The 17,620-nt window shown below is 39.2% G+C and overlaps 1 protein-coding gene across 12 annotated transcripts in view; it reads left to right on the forward strand.

The window, feature by feature from the left end:
* Positions 1-17,620, forward strand: part of Sox5 (SRY-box transcription factor 5) — a 922,227-nt gene that overhangs the window by 161,099 nt on the left and 743,508 nt on the right. For 10 of the 12 annotated variants that reach the window (XM_074075856.1, XM_074075855.1, XM_074075854.1 and 7 more), the window contains one exon: positions 6,995-7,071. The exons of the other annotated variants lie outside the window; for them this stretch is intronic. The gene's annotated coding sequence lies outside the window, so the exon portion shown is untranslated. The remainder of the gene's footprint in view (positions 1-6,994; positions 7,072-17,620) is intronic. 12 annotated transcript variants of the gene reach the window in all.

Consider the following 17,620-nt stretch of genomic DNA (forward strand, 5'->3'; position numbering starts at 1 on the left):
AACTTGAAAGTGAGAAATAGGGCACCCTCCCTTGGAAACCTCCCCCTCCCCCCAACTCTGGGGACTCTACTCTCCCACTTTACACTTTTCTATCTCAATAAACTCTCTTGATTTACGCTTCAAAAAAAAGTGAGAAATGCAACTTCATTTAGAAGGGGCTTTCCTTAAGAAGGTATACCATTTTGAAGACTTTCTGCTAATTTCCTAGTGCCTGTTAGGAATGTTTGTAAATGACTAAGCTTGGGGTATGTTGAGAGGAGAAAGCATTGAAGTTTGGTGTATGCAGCCCCTTCCCATAGGTGAGGCCACTGGACTTTGGCGGGCTTTTGTGCGGACAGCCTTGGCTGCAGTTGACATGTCCACCTTCAGTCTGACAGTCATCTGTCAGAGGAGAAAGGTGTCAACTCTAGAGGTCTGGGGCAGAGGAAGGCCCGGTGGGGACAGCTACCCACACCGCCAAAGCTCTCTGAATAAGAGCACTGTCTTTTTAAAAGCAGTAGGGGGTGAGGATTGAGGGAGTGCTCACAGCGGTAAGTCTAACACAGCTGTGCTCTGTTTATGCTTCGGCTACAATAAAAAAGCTATAAAATGTGAGATGTCATAGCTCCACTTTGCTTTATTTATACTATTTCCTCTGAGCTCTGTCACACTGCACATTCATCTGCTAAGTTACAGCAAGAATGGAGATTAAAATATCACAGCTCAAAATAGGAGTCAAGCGGAAGGAGATTCATCATAGCCCTATTAAAAATATGTAAATATGGGAATGAAGTCATTTGAAAGCTACACAGTGTTCCTCCTTTATGAGTGAAGATCCCTCAAGCAAAGGGTGGGCTCTGCCCAGGAGAGCAAGGGGACTTGTCCTCTGTTTCTTCCACTCATGGAAAGTCTTTAATATTAAAGACTGGATTACAGATTCTACATGTTGTCCTGTGGTCGCACCCAAGCTTGTAATGGCAGGAAATCTGAGACAAGACGGAAAACCTTGGAAATTAAAGGTTATATATTGTTCGCTTGGTAAGAATTTTTTAGAATTAATATACACAATCTCCTTTGACCTCATTTAATGAAATTTAAGGAAACTCAAGAAGGATCCCAAAGTAGGGAAGTTCTAAGAAGGAAACTGAGTCTCAAACACATGATCTGACCTTCCAGTGTCCAAAGTCCAGTGGCTTCCACCTCACGCTTTGCTGGTAAAATGACATTGAGCCTTTCCTGTTCTTACAGTTCTGACAAATATTTATTGATCTCTGTTGTCTATATGGTGTGCACAGAGGAGTAACAGCTAGAGCTTTTTGTTGGAAAGTCTGGAATATCTCAAATGCTATTAGCCAGCCTTTTACGATCTCTTCACTGTGCTGCTGAGTGGCTGTTGATCCCCTGACCTCCTTGTATTCCAAATGTGTGATTGCTATTGTAACTGTAATAAAGACCAACACTTACTGGGTGCTTACTGGGTGCTAGGACTGGTTTTGAGTGTTTGATGTGCAGTAATTACTACAGCCCTCAAAGCAACTGTTGGGAGTAGGTATTATTTCTCACCTTCTACAGATCTGGAAACTGAGGCATAAGATCATGGCTAGTGAGCAAGAGGAGGCATTTAACTACAAGTGTCTTTCCACAGGTGTTTGAAAACAGTAGAAAGAATAGTGGCTGGAAAAGAGGAGACTGAGTTCTAATACAGCCCTGCTACTACCGTCGGTAAACTAACTTTCTTTGCTTCACAGTGAAATGAAAAAGTGATATTGTCCTTAACACTACATCCTTGATGTCCATGTACTTTGACTTGATGAAAGTACATTTTTGATCAGTTACCTTTTTGCATTTTAATTTTTGTCTCAGAAATGGTTATGCTAAATATTTCTAATACACGGTGATTCTAGACAACAATTTCTCTTGCCATGGACTTTCTATTGTGTTGCATTTGAGCTCTTGGATTCAGTTAATGGGGGAAGCACAGATGGCCAAGAATTTCCTGGCTGTGTGACCTCATGCCTATTTCTTAATCTCTTGGTGTCAATTTCCTCATCTCTAAAATGGGTATAATAAAAATATCTCTCCCAAAGAATCGCTGTGTGAATTAAGTCAGATAACACACATAAGGCTTTTAGCACTGTGCTTACTTCTGCCATTCCTGTTAAACTCCAAAGCATTTGGTTAGAATCGTTGATGATCACCCAAGTCTCATCTAGCATCTCAGTCTCACACTCTTCATGCTGCCAGTTCTCCTGCTGGAATTGAGAACTCAATTATGTCTTTCTGCCTACATTCACGAATTGGAAAGGTTGAGGTGAGGTCGGAAATTCCCGTCTCACTGAGACAGAAATATTATAGCAGGATGGATCTTCAGGTCTTTAATGTAAGGAATGCAATGCCTGGAAAGAGTGAGTGACTTACCTAGGAGCCCTCAGCCAGCCTGGCAAGCAAAGAGAGAAACTGCACAGGTCCCAACCAGTTTCCAGTGTATCTATACCCACCTCCACGTGTACATGGCTGCCTCCTTGTTAGACAGAAAATGTACCTCCACGTGTACATGGCTGCCCCCTTGTTAGATGGAAAATGTGAGGATTCTTGGAAATTGTGTAAGGAACCACAGTGCACATCTTAAGAGTTTAAGTTGGGCAAGTTGCCCTAGTACCTCAGAGTTTTGCCATTTTAGAATTTAGGTCATGTATCTTTGTGGTGGACTTCATAAGAGAACACTTACAAATATGCTTTAGACTGGCAGGGACTACAAGTGGATATCTTTCTTATTGACTCTTAGGAAACTGATGTTCTTGGTTCTTTTTGAGTGTAGTTTTCAATAGTACAGGAATAAGTGGACCCAACATGCTTAGAGAAGGTAGGAAGAAATAGAGGTATTTAAAAAAAATAGCAAATAGAGCTATCAAATAGGGAAATATCTGATAACAGTTTGTAATCCTTTTAATATGTATCTAAAGGGATGAAAACCCAACTACCTCTGTTCTGATCCCCAAGGGGAAATGGAGCTATTTTCATGATCTTTTCTTTTTCCAGAGCCCTCACTCTACTGTGCAAGGTGAAAGGTTTTAAAAAGTGAACCCAGAATCACTCCATGCCAAAGCTTCTCTTTTTGCTTGTCAGTTCTGTCTTTCCCCATCAGCCACGGAATAGGATAAGATGGGTGGGACACCTAGGGTATACATGTAGTGCCACTCTCAGGTGTGAACCTTACCTGCCTCACCTTGAGTGTGAGGCCTTTGACATTGAATTTGTTAATATTCTTGTGTCTAAAAATCAGTAATATCTATCATTTATTTGAAATATCTGTTAGTCCACCTTATCACCTTTCCTGCTCCAAGCATACAAGTATATTCTTAGTATTATTCTGAGCTGTGGAGGAAAATTTGTTTTTGATTTCAAGAAGAAACTCTGCCTTGACCTCTAGTGTCTTTGGGCGAGTTCCCATATCACTGATTCCTAGTTTGCAGGCTGCAGTGTCTCTGTAGGGCAGCCCCCAGGAACTCAGAATCAAGACAGAGGGTCATGGGGAGAGGTGTTACCACCACAAAATGACTGATATGCACTGGACATTATGTCATGCCCTCTCATTCCTTTCCTCCAGTCTGGTTCCTATCCTCAACTGAAAATACCCTCACTTCACTATGCTTGTATCTGAAGAGATAGTTACTATTCCTGAGGGATAGATACTGCTTGACTTAAGATGGACTTACATCCAGATGGACCTGTTGTAAGTTGCAAATAAGGATCTTGTGTCGAAAATGCATTCTGTACACCTTACCATCTGATCACCCAGCACTACAGCTAAGCCTTTCCTACCCTGACCATTCTCAGAACACTTAGATCAATCTACAGTTGACTTAATTTATAATAGTTTTGGATATTTCATAGAATTCATTGAATATTATGCTGAAAATGAAAATAGAGTGGTTGTATGGGTACACTTCTTCCCCATCATAAATTAGAAAAAAATCTTCAGTTAAGCCTTGGTAGGTTGGAACAGTCTACATATATTAACCTACAGGAGGAATTAAGTCCAGTCTTAGCTTGTAAAAGAAGACCTTCCTGTTCATAACCACTTCTGGACTCTAGGAATTTGGGGTGCACATGCTTCATGAGTTTTTTTCCCTGCATTCTGCTTATGGAAGATACAGACATGCAACCCCTTACGATTTTAACACAATTAAAAATTATTTTTAGGTACAGCATTTTATGGGAGCAGAGAAAGGACACCTTATCTTATTTTGCCCAAGAGGGTCAAAAAAGTCTCCTTTTGAGACCTGAGATGAACCTTGAGTTAGTGATTAAAGATTAATCACAGTCTTATAATTGAACAAGATGAGAAGTGTATTTTTGAAAGAGCAAAAGTCAGTGAAAAGGCGGACCTTGGGTATCTTACCATTGTATCCCTGTCACTTATCAGAGAATTTTGCATATTGTGTACACTTAAATATTTAGTACATTAGTGAGCAAGGAACATTGAAATTGGTCATTTTTGAACATTTTTAAGTGATCCCAACCTCACTCCATATACTTAGTGATTCTATGTACTCCACTGAACCTGTGGTAGTTTCTCAAGTTTGCCTCAAAAAAGAACAGCTGCTATCTACTTTCATACTTTCTGAAGGCCTAAGAAAATTTGGAAGTAACAGACCGAATATTGAAGTCTTGCCTTCTTAACTCCTTGTAGGAGATGAATTGAGCTTTTCAAGTGATGTATTATATAAACAATAAATACAAACTATTACTTTGTCATTTGGAGTGGGTCAATGGGAATTCCCAGTGTTGGGAATAGTAACCTGGAGTATCTAGAGTTAGTTCAACACTTCCCATAGTGATTCTTATTTTCAGAGTGAAAAACTAGAGAGAAGTCAAGGAAAGACTTGGAGTATCCTGTGTTCTTGTGTAACAAAAGATCACAAACTCATTAGCTCACAGTTCTGAAGGTCAGGAGTCCAGACCTTTCTGGTTGAGATCTTTGCTTCAGGTAGCACTAGGTTGAAGTCAAGGGTTGCCAGGCTGAGTTTTTATTTGTAGGCTCTGGAAAAGTCTGTTTTCAAACTTACCTTGTTGTTTGCAGAATTCAGTTCCTTGTGGCTGTGTTACTGGTCTCGTGTCACTTCTAGAGGATATCTCTATTCCTACCCTGTGGGCTCTTTTACCCTGGATGTGGTGATGTGTGTCAAATCCTCCTTAGGCTTCAATTCTCTGTCTTTGACCTCTAAGATTTAGAAGAGTTACATGACTAGGTGAGATCTACCCAGATAATCTGTATTAAAATCAACTGTGTTACATAATATAGCCACTTATGGGAGCAAAATCCATTTATTCACATTGATATTGGAAATCCCATTACACAGAGCATAGTCACCAGTTGGGGATAGCTTAGGGATCATCTTACAATTCTGCCTACTGAACCAGTATTACTAATAGGTTTATTTAAAAAAGACAAAATGTAAAAATCTATTGCACAGAACAGTCCAAGCACTTGGAAGAAACAGGATTTAATTAATATTTTGTTTGAAAATTAGCAAATCTAACATCTGTATAATATACAAGTAATAATTTTACTTATATGTGATCCATTTACTTCTAGATATTACTGTCATTTTATTTATCAAATAACAGTAACAAAACACAACACAAATCTTTTCTATATCTATTATGGGAACTGGGAGGTTGCAGCTTTATTGTTTGTGCCAGGGCAGACAAAATATTGACTTATAATTTTGTATAAACACCATCAGATTGAAGAAGTTTAGACTGTGGGATCATTGTTAAGTGGCGAATTAAGCTATCTTTCAAAGCTTTTTGGACTCTCTGGGTTTACAGAAGGAAGATGCTGTTGCGGGGGGCGGGGGTGGTGCATCTAACCAACTATAGAGGTAGTCAGTGTCAAAAGTAGAGGGAATCAGTTTTCCACAAAAGACCATCTTCTCTTCTGACACCAATTGTAAGTTTGGAGGTTTCAAAAACTATTCTTAGATTTGATAATTTTCGTGAAAGACTCACAGAGTTCATTGAAACTTCTTGTACTCACAGTTGCAGCTTATTACAGGGAAAGGGTGTAGATTAAAATCAGCTGAGGAGAAGAAGTACACAGGTGGATTCCAGGAAAGAACCAAACACACAGCTTCCATTGTCAGGAAATGCTGCATTGCTGGTACCAGTGTGTGATAATACACAAGGAGCATTCCAACATAGGAGGATCACGTCAGCCTTGGGTATCCAGAGGTTTTATTGATCACATACTGTTCTCGATGTTGGTGTTGAGCTGAAGCCATTAGTTTCCAGTTTGCCTCTACTAGAGGCAAAACAGATACTACAGAGCCCAAAGTACCCATGATAAATCACATTGTGACCCTCTAGATTAGCCAAAGCCTCCAGGAAAACAGAGATACAAGCATGGCATTTTGAATTCCAGGAGATTAAATTCTAGTATCTGAAGGCAAAGTCCATCTCTCTGTGGTCGAGGTTAATTCTTCCCACACTAAAGGGGTAGGAAGCAAGAGGAATGAAAATAAACTTTTCTTCACTCATTGGCAGTATTCTGTATATCTTAAAATACTAGATTGCATTAAGCACTGTCTTCTTCAATTCTTTCAACAACACTATGACAAAAAATACCACGATAATCTCTATTTTACAGACATTGAATTTAAGACTAAGACTAAGAAATTTGTCCAAGACCATGTAAATAAATGAGTAAGTGGGAGACCCAGGATTTGGACCTCTGTTGACACCAAAGGACATACTCTCCAATAGTTAACTATATTGTTCTCACCAAAACCAAGACCACAGTAAGATATAGCAGGGGTTTAGAAGCAATTATTCTTGAGAGGTGAGCGTTTAGAATAGAGCTGTCATTAAAATTTATAAGAAAAATATTGTGACATGTAGGAGGAGAAGATTGACGGTGGGATGGTTTATCTCATTGAATCCTTACCTTCCAAATAGATTCCAATCGGCACTGTATTATTTAATTCAAGCACACTTATGGGGTGTCTTCCAGGTGCTGTGCTGGTCACCGGTGACCCAAGGATGATGAAAAATATGTCCCTGCCCACAAGGAGTTAGCAGCCCCCTGAGGTGCGTAAAATATTTATTTTATTATTTTTCATATTATGTTTGCATTAAGCAGAACATAAAGATCTTCATATATAAGAAGTGCTTTGCACACAAATGGTACCAGAATTTGATACAGTTTTTTTGGACTGAATGAGCTAATGCTCATTTGTTCAATAAATTGGAGGTTGGTGTTCATGTAACCAAAACAAATCACTAAACCCTTACAGGTTGTGTTTTAGTATGTTCTGTAGTAATAGGATAGATTTGTTAAAAAAAAAAAAAGTACTGCTAAGACTTCTGTGTGGTACCTGCCTTGTGTGTATTTGAAGGCAAATTAAGGGAAAAGTAGAACGTCACCAAAAAAACCATACTGAGCTGCAGTGTGCATTCCTTCTCACACATTGACAATCCTGCTCTTTACTGGTTATTTTAGTGAAAGTTGTTACCTTTCACTTCCCTCTTCATCTGTCTCTCTGAATGAGCAAAGTCTATATTGTGATGAGATAGATTGATTTTTGGTAAAACATATATTTTATTTGACTCACGATAAAAATTATGGTAGTGTGTAATAGTTTGTGCTCGCAGTAAACTGTGTGGGATCCTGGTAGTGGTCCTTTGCCATAGATATAAGTAAGAGATATTCCGCTTCAGTGATATTTTATATAAAGCTTAAAGTGAGGGAGTAGAATTAGGAAATAAAATGGCAAACTTAAGTTTGACTCAATGTCCAGTGGTTCATACTGATTCCACCTGCCCCTAAGGATGTGTAATTAGACATAGTTAATGAGTGTGCCACCTAGATTAAACATTGTATCTGCTGAGAGTACAGTTCTGATGATTTAAAAATGTGACAAACTAGGAAGGAACGTGACTCTTTTCTTGGCAGTATGATTTTAATTTTTAAAATCATTTAATTTCACAAACCACATCTATCATCTCTGCACAGATAAATGCTGTGGCAATTTTTTGAATGAACCTCTTGGATCCCAGAGGAAATAATGGGAGCACTATAAATTTACAAATGAAAGGCCATTCGTCAAAGTTATAAATGTGAGTGGTTCCTGTGCTGGTGGCCATGGATGTGGTGTTTGGCTGTTGTGAACAGTTAGTTCTGCAGAAGAATATCGTTACTGTCATTTTGACATGATGTCGTAACATTGGCAAAGTGGTGTGAACAACATGCAATATTTTTTGAATGGCATGACGTTTCTTTGAATTACCGCTAGCAATAGAACATAAATCAGACGTCATGATGGATACTCCAAAGATGTTTATTAATCTATTCATTTAATCTAAAATACTCACTCTTGGCATTTATCGAGTCAGTGCATGGGAAGCAGAAGTGCTGTAAACTCCGGCAGTTACTTTTAGGGGTTCCATGATTGTGCCAGCCATGTGTGCTTGGAATTGAGATCAGATACATAAAGAAATCCATTCCTACTAATCTATGCTACAGACATTTGTTTTTCAAGATGTATTTTATATGTGTCTAAACAAAATCTCAATTTGTTCCACTATTAGTGAAACTACACCACTCTCTATTTGAATCCCGTTTTTAAATACTGTTTTTCTTTCTTCCTGCCTCCCTCCCCATCTCTCTTTTTTCCTCAACTGGAAAATAATCCTGCACTGTGCATGCTTTAATGGAAAAAACTAGAAACTGACAAAATTCCTGTGTACCGGATTAAGAGATACAGCAAATGGAGTACAATTTTGACTATATGTAGTGGGATTAGAGACAGATAGGGCCGGGAGAAGTAGAGAACAGAAAGGGTAGTATTACTTAGGAAAGGTCAGAGAAAGTCAGTAAGAATTAAGCAGAAGAATCAATCCACTCTACAACTGTAGTGTGGGCAGAGTGAGTGTGAGTGTGTGTGCACACACATGCCATGTATTAGGATATGAAGGAACCGAGGCACCTAGCTAACTTCTGGATCAAAACAATGTAACAATATTCACTTACTTACACTAACATAGCATCAGGCTTCAGCTTATTTGGTAGCAAGATGGTGGTCACAGCATTGCCTAACCACGTCATCCTCTCAGGCGTCAGATCAAGCTGTTACTGAAATCCCCTTGTTTGAATTCATCCTGAGTGGCTCACTGATGAGTCCTGTGCACCTCTCTGGGAACTCGGAGCAGAAGCAGTCCAGCATCTTCCATGAGGTGGGCAATGAATGGGATGGTACCTGAGAGGAAAAGGGGGTACTAGTAACTGAAAGAGGCAAGATGAATGCCAGGAAGCAAAAAAAGGAAGGTTTTCTGCCAGAAGAATCTTGCAGTTATCCTGCTTTGTATCTGAGGGTTGCATGTGGATTGAAAATACTCAGAAAAAATAGAGAAAGTTCCAAAAAGCAAAACTTTAGCTGTTGCACCCTAAGTCAAATCCTGAATCTCCATGGATTCAGTGAAGTGTAGGCACTGCTGTAAGTAGTGTAAGTAATTTTAGGTGAGGTATTAGTTATTTTTCTCGTCACTATGTCTGACAAAAGCACCGAAAGGAGGAAGGATTCATTTTGGCTGCAGTATCAGAGGCTCAGTCCGTGCTTGCTTGGCTCCTTGGGGCAGGATATATCATGGTGATGACAGCTTGTGGCAGAGAACCTTCCTCACCTCAGAGGGTCAGGAACCAGAGAGAGAGAGAGACAGGAAGGGGCCAGAGACAAGATATTCTCAAGGACCTACCACCTAGTGACTTACTTCTTCCAGGAGATCCCACTTCCTAAAGTCTCCAGAGCCTCTCAGAACAGTGCTGTCAGCTGGGGACTGAGAGGTTATCATACATCCTTGCGTAGGACATACATATTCAAACCATGATAGATGATATAAAGAACACGAGTGGATATGTGTATGTCATATGCAATTTCATGCCATCTTTTGTGACGGGCTTGAGCACCTGTAAATTTTGCCATCTGTTGCTGGATCTTGGGACCAATATCCCCTGGATACAAGGGAAGATTGCCTACATGAAATTTTGTGTAGAATTCTAGAAGCCTATGGATTTGTTAGGATTCCTTAAGTCCTAGGATTTAAAAAAAAAGAAAAACCCTCCAAAAATGACATTGAATCAGTTCCTTCTAGAAAAAACCAAAAGCAATATTGGTTTCGATGGATAACCAGAATCATGAGTTGTTATTCGGATGGTTTCTGGAATAAAGAGTCAAAATTAAACCGGCTTCTGATGGCTCCTACCTCCCTAGTCCTAGCTACTCAGGAGGCTGCGATTGGGAGGATCATGGCTTGAGGCCAGCCCAGGCAAGAACATTTGGTAGATCCCCATTTCAAAGGAAAAAAGCCGGGTATGATAGTGCACGCCTATCATCCCAGCCACAGGGGAAACAAAATAGTAGAATTAAGGTCCAGGGGGCCTAAGCAAAAGGTGAGACCCATGTCGAAAATAACCTGAGCAAAATAGGCTGAGGCATGGCCCAAGTGGTAGAGTGCTGCCTAGGAAACGTGAAGCCCTGAGTTCAAACCCCAGTAACTCAAAAAAGAGTCAAGTTAGTATAATATATAACTAGTAGTAGGAGTGACAATATCCAAATTAAGAATTAAAAGAAGTTGTAATTTCTTTTAACCTGAAGTGGAAATGAGTGGATTAGCCTGAGGTATTTCCCAGCTGTTATTCTGGGTAAGAACAACAGGTAAAATCTTGTATTCAGGGAAAAACTTTATGTTGGCAACATGGAAAATTGACATAAAAAATAGATTTCAAATGCTGGCTCAGCAACTGTTACCTCTGTGGCACACATCCAAGTTCCGTAAATGCTGCCGTGTGCCCCCACCAGCACAACGATAAAAAATAAAACACAATAAAATAAACCTAAAACAAAAGTGCTAATTGGGTCTGTGAATGTAATTTGTTATGGAAAGTCATTTACTGATTTTTTTTCCTGTTTAGCTGTTCTTTATTTTGAAATGTACTGAGTAAATCTGTTATCTTCTTAATTACTTTTAATTGAGAAGTTTAGTAGAAACTATGTTAGTTGTGGGAAATATGAGAACGTGCACATCGTGATTGGGTGTTTTTCATTAATATTGGGAAAAAAATAATCTTTCAACAAGGTGGAGATTGGAGTAGCTGTCCCTGAGCTGGAAATCATATTATGTTAATTTTTTGCTTACTTCTGAACAAGTAGAAGTTAGCCTGGGATTTTATTTTTATTTTTAATTTTTTTTAACTATCATCTTATTATTGTATTATTATTATCATGCTTAACCTTGTGACCTTGTGACATATCATAGTTGAATCCACCCTTCCATGGGATTTGAAATGACTTCATGAGAGCAAGAGGAATTTTCTCTAGTGAATAAAAATGCCACTCAAACATGGGAGAGGATTTGTGTTGAGTAGATGCTTTTGAAGAATAATCTTGTTAGATGGAGAAAGAGTTGCTGGCGTACGTCTCTTACACAGACAGACACCCCCAAGGCAGCCCCATTCCTCATGAATGGACGTGCTTCTATTGTTAGCTTATCTTAATTGTGCAAAGGGATGTCATTGTGATATGTTCATAAAGCATATGTAATCTGCTTTTTAGCCAGAAACTTCCTTTTATGGTTAAAGTGTGGTCTCTATTTGTCCTTTTTTTTTTTTTTTTTTTTCTGGTACTGGGGTTTGAACTCAGGGCCTTGCAGATGCTAGGCAGGCGCTCTATCACTTAAGCCATGCCCCGAGCCCATCATGGCTCCTTCTCAGTCTAAAATCCTTAATTGTGAAGAAGTGCCTCAAATCACCAATTAATGCCACCAAAAGACAGCTGTGTAGGGACATGGCCAGTTTTCAGCACATTTCTACAAAGACTATTATGGATCTCACTTTTCAGATTGACAGGTTATTTTAAAAGCAAAACCAAACTCCCCCAGAATCTGTTTCACTACCAGTTCTTGCTTCATGAGGGAAGTGTGTGGTTCTCTTGTCCCTGTGGTGTGTGGTTTTGTTTCGTTTGGCTTCCTAGATCATAACATATCTGCACACAGTGTCAGTTGTCTGCAAGTAGGAAACAGCAGGCCGTTCATTCATTGAAAGCCAGGGTGCAGATTTTCTTGTAGACATTCCTTTCCTAATTTCTTTAGATTCAGTTCTCACTTTAACCAAGTGAAGGAGTTTCTACTTTCCGTGGAAATATCAGTCATCAGATTTGGAGAAGTGAGTTTTTTAAAAGGACAAGTTCATGCTAATCAATAAGAAAAATTTTAAGTTTTTATAAGTTTTGGCTGAAACAAATCAGTGGATATTTTAAGGCCGTGGGTTAAAGCAGGAAGAAAGTATCATGCCTGTAATCCTTTCCAAAGAGCAAAGATGTAAGACCAAAATACTATGAGAGAAATTCAGACTCTGTTTATCTAACGTAGGATGGCCAACTCAGTGGTGGAGGTGTGAGTTTCTGATGAGGTTAAATGCTGCTACAAATTTGAATGTCAGAGCATTTAAGGGCTTTTGGGGAGAAGGAATTAGTTTCATCCAGGACTCCAAAGCAGAGGTTTCTAGAAACAATTGCTCTTCTGCAGAGATCATGAGCTCAAGAGAACAGAGGCAGAAAATCCATGTGCTTATTCAAGTTTCGCTTTAGGACTCTTGATAGCTCTGATCACTGATTGAGATTTTTCTCTTGATTAGGAGTCAAAGAGACAAAAGCAGCTAATCTAAATAATCTTTCCCAGGTTCTCTGAAAGTGTCTGTAGATGCAAACATGCCAGACAAATGGTCAAAAGACTTCTCTGTTTGTTTTAAATCCATTCTTTACTGAGAAGGGAAGAGAAAAGAGCTTAAGAATGGTGACAGAGCTGGGATCTTGCCACAATCCCAGCTCACTCTGCATATGTCCCTCTACTTCAGGGAAGGTTAATAGTTTCCAGAGATGCTCCTTAGGTTCTAAATCATGCTGCCGACACCTGCTGCCATCTCGGCTATGTTGTTCACCTAGTATGAATCACAGTTGGTTTCTTTTTCTTTGAATGTATCTCCCTTCAAAAAAAACCTCATTAATCTTGGAATGCAGAATTTAGGGGGAAACTGGTATTTTGCCGGTTGACACTGTTTAATGTAAGTGATTTATGATTATTCCTTATGTATACACAATGACACTTTATAAATTGGATTGTTCTAGGAGTAACACGATACGTAAATGTTATTGCTATAAATCCTGCAATTGGCTCTATATTTTGTGTCATGTAACCAGTTGACTTATAAATGACGACTGTGTAACTTGCTCTTTGGTGCAATATTGTAAACGGTGACTTAGGTAAGCCTGAGTTGTATGCAAAGGCACTCCAAGTGCAAGAGAGCAGGACACACTGTTATCTCCAGCATGGCTCCCAGCTATGTACCAGAGGTGATGGCAGAACAGAGAAGGTGGGAAGGAAAACCAAAACCATCTCTTGCACAGACATGAATCGAACAATGGCCATTATGTTTTGCCCACTAAAGTCAAAAGTCAAGTGAGAAAGAAAAGGAGAAAAATAAGAACAAATAGAAGAAAAGCATTAGTACAACTGATTCATCAGAAATTTAGTGAAATACCACTTCACAGCCAGATTTTCATCCTTTAAATAACATTAAATAAGGAAAAAATAATGGCTCTGTAATTGTAAATATCATTTACTTTAATCAGTCATTTTGTATATTTTTATTTAGTGTGTACTGGAAATAACAATACTTGGTTACTTTTTTTTATATTTCTGTGAATGAAATATTTGAGGAGTATGACTTAGGAAAGTCATTTGATCCTACTGGTAGATCAAGACATTTTATTGGGCTGGTGGAGTGACTCAAGTGGTAGAGCAACTGCCTAGTGAATGTGAGGCCCTGAGTTCAAACCCCAGTACCACCAAAAAAAAAAAGATATTATATGTTTAATGCTGTTATGCTAATAACCCTTATTTCTTACCGTGGTAATAAGCTTATTATGATTTCCTTTCTGAGATCCTAAAAAGACTAAGAGAAAAACATTACTGAATAAGCGATCATTTTTATCCATGTTAGTGTCCAGAAGAAAACTCATTTAAAATGTTGAGTTTGAGGGGACAGATTCATCAGTCAGCTTCAGAGCACTTTCTTGCTAACCCTAGGATTGGCTCCTTGTCTGATCACATAGTCCTAGGTTCAGAGTTGATTTGAATTGTTCTAGGTCCCGATGTGTGTAGAAAAGTGGGCCTTGGAGGATTCTGTTGTGTGTCTTCTGAGAGTGGTTTCAGAGCCATTTGATAGGCTTAAATATTCTAGCCTTCCCCCACACCCTCTCAGGTATTGATGCCTAAATAATTGATCTGGTTACCCATGTGGTCTGTCCAAATTGACTGCTATATAGTGGCTGAAAATACAAAACTAGGAAAGTTTAAAACCTAGAGGGTCCTATCCTGTACAAGAGGACTATACCTCAGCAGGAAATCCCCAAGTGAAAAGATCGTGAGAGTGAAACCACTTTGTATGTGACTTTTAATAACAAACGTTATTTATTTGGCTGTCCACTGAAAGAACTCTCCTACTGTGCTTCCTTATAAAGCCTGTACTATACTTTTAATTATCTTGCAATTTGGAACTGTCCTGGTGCACACACAGGAAAACACATACATATGCATACACCTCTAATTTGCAGGCAGTGTAGTTAAAACGACTTATTTGCCTAGCTGACTTAGCTGATTGACCCACCCACTATCAGGCTCCCTAGAGGAAATAGGGCAGAAAGTTCAAGTAGAATCAATACAGAAAGTTATTTAAGACGTTCTCAGAAGCATCTTTCATCTTCTGGAAGGGAGATCTGCCCATCCCTGTGTCTTCAGCACATGCTTTGGACATCCTGGAGTAGAACAGCCTAGTTCTGCCTGGCTCCTACAGGACACTCAGGTAAGTCTGGGTTGAAACCACAGAGATGCTGCATACCAGACTAGACTATGGGAAAATTCTACAGCAGGCTTTGAGAATCTTGGTTCACTTGTCCTGTGGAGTTTTAAAGTTGCACTTTTTTCTAATAAAATGTTAAATATATATATATATATTCATGTGTATGTATGTGTGCACACACTCATGTACAAAATCAGAGAAACACCTCATGGCTATTTATCACTGTTAGTACAGCATCTATCATTTACTGAGGATTTTCTTTGTATGTAGTGTTATTTCTGGGCTTTGCATCTAATGTACAATTTAAGCCTGCTAAGTACCCATGAAGCAGGTGCTGGCTGTGTGCCCCTTTCTCAGCTGAAGGAATTGAGACAAAGAAAATTTGAGCAGCTTGTAACTGGCTCAACCTCTGGTAAGAGCAGAGCCAGGATTCAAACCCAGGCAAAAGAGTGATTTGTAAGTAGTGTTCAGCACGTCACATATGAAAGGAAGGCAATGGGGCCATTGTTTAGTAGGGTGAGGAAGAATTTGGGTTCTTTTTCTTATAATCACACAGGGTAGTTATGGTGCTTCTCTGGTTCTGTTGTCACCAGACAGCCAGACAACACTGAGCAGAAGAGTCTATGACCACAGAAGAGAAAGGAATATATTGGTTAACCTAAGGGTCTGACCTGGGACCTTGCTTTCACTATAACTGTGGTAAGCAAGCGAGCAAATGAACATAGATGCTTCACTCTTGTCATCCTGGTAGCCACTACCCAGAAGGACACAGTACCCTCTATGAATATGCACTTAGTACCAGATACAGCAATTTATTATTTTGAAGAGCAATTTATCATTTTAGTTTTGAGAACTACACAAGCAGTAATCAGTGGTTAGAGGTTTCAGGCTAAAATGGATGCCTCTATTAGTGATTTAACAACTTCTGTGTGTGTCACCAAGACTGGACCCTGCTTCGCAGAGCTACAGATACTCAGTGTTTAGAAGAACTCTTGTGCTCTGAACCACTTGGCTCTCAGAACTACAGTGGCCACTAATTTCCAGACTCTGAATATGTAAAATAAAGGACTGACACAAAAAACCTAGGAGGCTGCTGGGCCAGAGCATTTGTTTAAACTAATAATAGAATTTGCTTTTTCAGTTCGGCTCCTTTTTTTCCTATGCATTTGCCTTGCTAATAAGCCCTTACTCTCTTCTCTTCATTTACCAATGGCACCATCCCTCTTCCTTTCGGACTTTTTGCTAGAGTGTGAGCAGACCGTCCTGAGATCACAGAAGAGCCTCCATCTTAACAGTAGTGCATTCGGGCTGTTCGGTCAGTGAGGACGGTGATCACAAGTTGGGCCACAGAGCAGCTCACAGGACACAATTCCATAACATTTTGAAATTTGGTCTGACTAGATATTTTTCTCTGCCTGAAACATGTGTGTTCATTCTATTTATATAAGGGAATAGTGACATCCTGTGTGTAACTAGACTAATTGCCTCTGTAATTAACCTATTTGAAGAGGAAGTTACATGGAAATAAAATATCATTGAGTACTGAAAGACTCAATTTTGTCTTAAAGCAAAACTCCAGCTTTACCAAAGGGCATGGAAGAAGCAAAAAAGATTTTGTCTCCTTTTCTTATTTTTTTCTGCTCCTCTCCTCTTCCCTTTCATCTTGCCATTCTTCCTTTTCTTTCTTCCTTGTCTCTATCCAGTTCTACTAATTCCCATTTTCACTCTGCTACATTAACTTTCCCTATGAGAATCTAACAGTCTAGTGTCGTTATGTGTGAAGGCTCTGTCTTTAAGCCTAGAATTCAGGGAAAGGTATAAATGTGTCAGCATTACTCAGATGCGTTTTTTTTGTCCATGATGGCACAGGCATAGAGTCATTCTAGAGTCTTGGGTACAAGCAGTCTTTGCTTTTTCCTTATCTTTTGATACAATATATATTAACTAGATTTAGAGCAGAGTGTGACAACATGAAAATGTGGTGTTTCTCTTGACCTCTTACCACAAGCAGAAACCGTTGGAAGGAGTCCAGTTTGGGTGTCAGAATCATCCTTTTCTCTCTCGAAATGTGTAATTATTGGGGGAAGAAGAGGTATCCTTTGCATTATGCCCCTTGAACATGGCGAAAGAAGACAGGATGCCAGGACATCAAAGAGAGTAGTGCAATAAGGCAAATTGTCTCCTCCAGCCCTCCACTCCCACGCAATCCCCAGATCTGCAATAAAAATGGTACTCTGAACCAGATGGCTTGTTTTGGACTTTTCTCGTGAGCTAAAATGTTGTAATTGATACGTTTGCAGCTTGACTAAGTTTGTGTTGGCCTGTTAAACTGACAGGAGAGAATACAGTTTAAAGCAGTGTTCACTATTAAGAAGAACTTCCTCATAAATGTTTGAGAATTTGAGCTGAAATAAACTTCGTCGCTGTATTATCCAACGATAGCCAAGTGTATAGTAGTTGGAATGGAAGCATTTCGTGGCTCAGATAGTAGTGAACTTGGATTCTTCTGCTTCCAGGAAAAGATGCCTCAATTTTTTTTTTGTCTGTGCAGTGGAAATAAAAATTCCTCCAAAGAAGGTAATCCTAAAACTTTTGTGATGAAGTATTTGTATAATACCATGCATAGTGACAGTAAAGAAATGTTTAACAAATAGTAGCTAACATAACTGGAGGTAGTATTTGATAAAAAAAAAATCTGTACACTAGTGAAGTATTTAACCTCATCTG

This window comes from Castor canadensis, chromosome 6 (genome assembly GCF_047511655.1).
Source record: "Castor canadensis chromosome 6, mCasCan1.hap1v2, whole genome shotgun sequence".
NCBI lineage: Eukaryota > Metazoa > Chordata > Mammalia > Rodentia > Castoridae > Castor > Castor canadensis.